We start from the raw sequence: 7,500 nt of genomic DNA, 5'->3' as shown, positions 1-7,500 counted from the left end.
GATGGATAAGGGAGGAGGAGGAGGTGGATAAGGGAGGAGGTGGATAAGGGAGGCGGAGTAGGTGGATAAGGGAGGAGGAGGAGGTGGATAAGGGAGGAGGTGGATAAGGGAGGAGGAGGAGGTGGATAAGGGGGAGGAGGAGGTGGATAAGGGAGGAGGAGGAGGTGGATAAGGGAGGCGGAGGAGGTGGTTAAGGGACGAGGGGGAGGTGGATAAGGGAGGAGGAGGAGGTGGATAAGGGAGGCGGAGGAGGTGGATAAGGGAAGAGGAGGAGGTGGATAAGGGAGGAACAGAGGTGGATAAGGGAGGAGCAGAGGTGGATAAGGGAGGAGGAGAGGTGGTATAACAGGGAGAGGAAGGAGAGGGATAATATGAGGAGAAGGGAAGTGAAGGGAAAAATGCTCAATTGCATATAAATAACCTGGGAACACTATTGATATTTCCTAGATAAATTCTTATGCTCTGTTTTTTTTTTTTTTATACTTTTCTGTAGATTATATTGTGTGACGTATATTTTCTCAGAGAGATTTCGCAAGACAAGTACATCTGGACATAATCCCAAGCTTATTCATTTTACAAAACCTTTTCTTAAACGCTCCTGGGAAACTTGAGATATCCTTTGTGAGTTCTCCGTTTTTGTAGGATTGAAATACATCATTTATTATCAAGGACTTGAGTATAAGGTCCGGGTTGGAGGTATTTGCAGATGCATAAACATCACCACAAGGGCAGAAGGAGACACGGTTCGCTCTCGTTCTAAACTCTCTCTCTCTCTCTCTCTCTCTCTCTCTCTGTCTCTCTCTCTCTCTCTCTCTCTCTCTCTCTCTCTCTCTTTCACCCCTTCTCTCTCTTTTTCTCTCCCCCTTCTCTTCTCTCTCCTCTCTCTCTTCTCTCTCTCTCTCTCTCTCTCTCGTCTCCTCTCCCCTCTCTCTCTCTCTCTTCTCTCTCTCTCTCCCCTCTCTTCTCTCTCTTTCTCTCATGCACACACACACACACACACACACACACACCCCCACACCACACCCCACAAAAACACACACCACACACACACACTCAACACACACACACACACCACACACACACACACACACACACACACACAAACAAAAACATACACACACACATACAGACACACACACACAAATACACACACACACACACACACACCAACCCACACAACACACACACACACACACACCACATATATATAATAATATATATATAATATATTTTATATAATATATATATATATATATTTATTTATTTATAACACACACACACACGACATATATACTCATATGCAGTTTTGTATATATTTATGTATGTGTGTATGTATCTATATCTATCTATCTACGAGTATTTATTCTTAAAAACGCACACATATATATATATAAATATATAAAAATTTAAAATATATTAATAATATATATATATTTATTTATTTATTTATTTATTTATTTATTATATAAATAAATTAAATATATATATATATTCTATATATATATATATATTTATATATATTTTTTATTTATTTATTATTATATATAATATATATAAATATATATATATATATATATATATAATATATGTGTGTGTGTGGTGTGTGGTTTTGTGTGTGTGTGTGTGTTGCGTGTGTGTGTGTGTGTGTGTGTGTGTGTGTTACATGTGCGCTACAAACGTTTGCATGTATGAAAGTATTAAGATCTACATTTTTCTTTCTCTTTCCAAACATATTTTCTTCCCACTCATCTTCATGAAAATTCCATGACCTTATGATTCTTCTGGGTATTTTTCCTCACCTCTTCTTCACCCACTTCTCCTCCATCTCCTTCTGCATCGATGGGAAATGACATGCTTATTGACCTGTCAACATATTTCCCGTTCTGGCTCGAGTCCAGGATCGCCATCTAAGTTCCAGCATATGGGTACATTCCCGGGGGCGGTCTAGTCGTTCGTCCTCACTTGGAATTGTGAAGGGAGGGGAGGAAGAAAATGCAGGGGTAGAGGATAGGGGAGGTGATGAGGGTAATAATAGTGATAGAATATCAATAACTATAATGATAAAGTTTGTGATAAGAATTATAACCCCTGATAATAGTAATGGTGATTAGTATATAGAATAATAACTATGATAACAAAATAACAAAAAGTTTGTAGAGTAATAGAAGTAGTAGTAGTAGTAGTAGTAGTAGTAGTAGTAGTAGTAGTAGGAGTAGTAGTAATAATAATAATGATAATAATAACAGTGATTACTATTATTATTGTAACATCAACAACAAACAAAACAACAACAACAAAAAACAACAACAACAGCAACAACAACAGCAACAGCAACAAGAAGAACAACAGCAGCAGCAACAACAACAAAAACAACAACAACAGCAGCAGCAACAACAACAACATTAATAATAATAATAATAATAATAAAAAATAATAATGATAATGAGGAGGAGGAAAAGGTATTTAAAGATGGAGTGGGTATGAAGAACTAAACGGGAACTGCTTGCATAGACAGAGGGGGTCGGGGAAGCATGTTGGAGAGAAGAGGAAAGGGGAGAGGGGCTTCCAAAGAGAGAGAAAGGGGGGGAGGAGCGAAGGCGTGGGAGGGAGAGTAGGGGGTGAGTGAAGGCGTAAGGGGGGTAGGGGAATGCTCGAAAGGGTAGGGGGTTGAGGAAAATTTCGGAGATAGAGGGAGGGAGGGAGGGAGGAGGGCCTATTAAAATATCATTTCTATTCACCGTATTTTATTCATTTTTTGATCTATATTTTGCAAGGGGGGGATTTCTAATGGCCATGAATCTGTTCTTCTTTGTCTATGTGATCAAGTCATTTATTCAACGATATTTCAATACTTATTGGAATGTTTATATAGGGGTATATGCAGGGGGGGATAGAATGTATGTATGTATCATGTATTTAGCATGTATATATGCATGTATGTTTGCTAGTATGTTTGCTAGTATGTTTGCTTGTATGTTTGCTTGAATGTATGGGTTGTAATGTATGTAGTATGTATGTATGTATTATCTACGTATGTATGTAATTATGTATGTATGCATATACGTATGTATGTATGAATATGCGTATTATGAATTTACATAATAACGTATGTATGTATCGGTGTATGTCTGCATGTATGTACGTAGATGAGTAAGCAAGTATTGATCTATATGTCTACATATCCTACATTGGGTCCTTATCAAAGTTTCATAGGTTTTTAAAATACCATAAACTACAGAATAAAATTTCAAACCTATCAGAGTGTGAATCATAGCTTAAAAACCTAATCAATCGCCAGAATTACAGTATCCCCCCCCAAAAAAAAAAATAAATAAATAAATAAATAAACAAAAAAAAAGAAAGAAAGAAAAATAAGCATATCAGACTTGCAACAGCAAAAATCCTTGAGCGCAAAGACCTGGAAGATTTCCATATGCAGATTGCTTCATTCACGCTGTTTATTTATGCAAATGAATTCTAGTTCAAAACCCGTATTTCTGGTTTCTGTTCTCTGAACGTAACGATAGCTAAAATCTCTTTTAAACTCATTAACATATCAATCCATAACGATATGATATTCGAAGATAAGAGTTATGCTTTCTTGATACTTAAGATTATTATTGCTATTAGCATTGTTCTTACTTGTATCATTATGATTACCATCACAATCATTACTATTATTAAGATTTTTTTTTTTACTATTCGTTTTATTTCTTCTACATTTATTTCAGAATTATTTTGCTTTATGGTCACCTTTCAATATATAGTCAGCATAGTCATTTACTGTTGATATCATTATCGTGATAAATGTTATCAAGTATGGTAGCTTTTTTGTAGTCATTATTAGTGTTATTATCTACATCCCTCTGCACCATAGTCATTTTTGTTGCTATCATTATTATTTTTATTTTTTTTGTCCTATTGTTATTTTTGTTGGTATTATTTTTCTTTTGTTTTTTTTTTTGATCATATTATTATTTGTAGTAGTAGTAGTTTGCAGTAGTAGTAGTAGTAGTAGTCATTATTACTATTATTAAAATTATATTATATTACATTATCATTATCTTTTTCATATCATTAGCATTAGAAGCATTAGCATTAGCAGATTATTATTATTTTATTACATGATATGATCATCTCTCTCTTTCATATCATCCTTTCGATTAAATAAGGTATTATGGGTATATTTTTTTAACCCCCTAAAGATATTTTCATTAAAATTTTCCCATTCATTACCAAAAATTTACATCTTTTTACATTACTATCGTTATTATCTTTAAAAATGCATTCTCATCATTATTTCGTCGCATTATTATTTTTATCTGATATTTTTTTATTATTACATTACATTATGAAAAAATCATCATAACCATAAATTATCTCATCAATGTCATTATTTTTGTTACCATCATTATCCCCAATTAATAAAAATAATTTAATAATCACCCCCCCTATCATTATCACCCCCTCCCCCTTATCAGCAGAACCTTTGGGTTAACTACTACTACAAACTACATACAATACTACTACCATATTAATACATGTATAGGGAAAAACCCTCACTTGCTATCGAAAAGACGGCGAATTCAAAAACCCAGTAAACTGTGCTACTGAAAAAAAGCCCCTAGTTCACCGTGAGGAGGGGGAAGGGCCCCCAGAGGCTGCCCCCAGGCTCCCTTGTCTCATCCTTACGACTAATGGAAACACACGCGCCCAAAAAATCAAAAGATTTTTCCCCCTTTATAAAAGGAGGAAAGATGGGGGGGTACATGTTTCGAGATAAAGGATACACCCGTGTTTCTAAACAATCTTCGTATTTGTTGTGTGGTGTGTTGGGATGTAGTTACATTTTTGATTATAATATTTTTTAAATTTTAATATAAATGTAATTTAAAAACACACCACACACACACAACACACCACAAAAACCCACACCCACACCCAAAAAATTTTATATATTATATATAATTAATTATATATAATATATATTAATATATATAATATTTATATATAAATTTTTAAAGGGGGGTGTTTGCTAGCCCGGGGTGGGTGGCGGGTATGCGCATGTAATACGATGAAAAATTTTTTTGTGGGACTTATTTTCACTTTTTCCATAAATTTTTGGGTTTTTTTTAAGATGATCTTCTTTTTTCGCTAAAACTTTGACTGTGCCTTTTTTGCCTTAAGCTGTTAAAAGGCCCCCATTTGCAAAAGTAGTCCAAAGTTTTGGGGTTTTTTGGGCCACCCCGGGGCGTAAAAGGAAAATTCTTGAGATGGTTAAAAGCGTGTTTGAGGTTTTGCCAGTAAGATTTCGCTACTGTCCATTATGAAGTAGGATACACCTTCCCAAATACCCTACCACACCACATCAAAAAACACACACACAACATACACACCACCCCAAACACCACCACCAACACACACACACACCCACAAAACACACACACACCACACACACACACACCACACACACACACACCCCACACAATTATATAAATATATATAATATATTATATTATAATATTTAATTATTATAATATATATATATATATATTTTTAATAATAAATATTATATATATAATATAATATAAAATATTATATATTATAAAAATTATTAGATGTATAGTATTCCATAAACCTATATTATATATATATATAATATTTTAAAAATAATTTTTTATATTATATATATATATATATGTTTTGTGTGGTTGGTGTGTGTGTGTGGGGTTTTGGTGTTGGTGTGGTGGTTGTGTGTGTGTGTGTGTGTTGTGTGTGTATGGGTCTTTATGTTATATTATATAATATATAAATATATATATAATATTATTATATATAATATACTTTTAATATATATATATATAATAAAATTACTTAATATATACACACATTAACACACACTAAAAATATACTCACCCAATATATATATATATTATATATATTTATATATAATATATATATAATATATATATATATCCCTATAATTTATATTTTATTTTATATATATATAACATATTATATATATATATATATAATTTTTGTGTGTGTTTTGTGGTGTGTGGTGTGTGTGTGTGTGTTGTGTGTGTGGTGTGGTGGGGGGTGTGTGTCTGTGGTCGTGTTTGTTTTACTGTCTGTGTGTGTGTAGATGTGTATTTAATGTATGACTTCACTATTGTCAGTGTTCTTAAACCCCACCCACATGCTTTTAGTTGTATGCAAAAAAACACAAAAAATCTTTCCTTTTTCTCGTAAAAAATATTTTCTTTTATGTAATCTACATTTGCAGGGCAAAAATTTTAGTATTTCTATTACATGAAATAAACTGAAAGAAATGTTGCATGAAAACGAGCAGAAAGAAGTAGAAATCTGACTTCCTCCTCCGGCTCATTTGCGTTTTCACGACCCCTTCGTCGTTTACGAATGAGCTTGCTAAAATTTCCCGGCAGTCGCGTCCTTAAAATAGGTAAAAGTGTAAAGCAGTGTATATATGTATATATATATATATTTTATATAAATATATTATTATATATAAAAATTTAAAATTATATATATATATATTTATTATAAAATTATATATATATTATATATATATAATATAAAATAATATTTATATTATAATTAATTATTTTAATATATATATATATATATATATATTACAAAATTATTATATATATATAATTATATATAATATATATATTATATATTAATATATAATTATAAATATATAATATTATTTTTGGGGTTGTGTGTTTGGGGGTGTGTGGGGGTTTGTTTGTATATATATATATATAAATATATATATTTGTGTTTATATATAAATATTTATATATAATATATATATATAATATATATATATATATATATATATTATATATTTTAATAGATAGAAGATAGAAGTAGTAGATAGATAGATGAAAGAAATAATAGATAGATGATGATAGATATAGATACAACACACACACGCACACACACACATAACACACATTATAACATATATTATATTTTAAAATTTTAATATATATATAATATATGGGGGTTTTGTGTGGTGTGGTGTGTGTTGTTGTGGTTGGGGTGTTGGGTGTTTGTTTGTGTGTGTGTGGTGTTTTTTTTTTTTTTTATTATATATTATATATATAATATATTAATCTATAAAATTTAGTATAAAAATTATATATATAAAATTATATAATATATATAATATATCATTTTAAAATTATTTATTTTTTTATGGACCACACCACACACACACACCACACACACACACAAAAAAACCACACACACAAACACACACAAAACCCACCACACACAACAACCCAAAACACAACACACACACAACAAAACACCCCCAAAACACCGCACACACCCAACCACACACACACAAACAAACAACCACACACACACACACACGCCACACACACACCACACACACACCACACACTCCCACCCCAACACAAAACAAACCACCAACAACCACCCCCACACCACACCACCAAAATAACC

This window comes from Penaeus monodon, chromosome 5 (assembly GCF_015228065.2).
Source record: "Penaeus monodon isolate SGIC_2016 chromosome 5, NSTDA_Pmon_1, whole genome shotgun sequence".
Lineage (NCBI taxonomy): Eukaryota > Metazoa > Arthropoda > Malacostraca > Decapoda > Penaeidae > Penaeus > Penaeus monodon.
The sequence above is the reverse complement of the archived record's forward strand: the minus strand, read 5'-3'. Positions refer to the sequence as shown.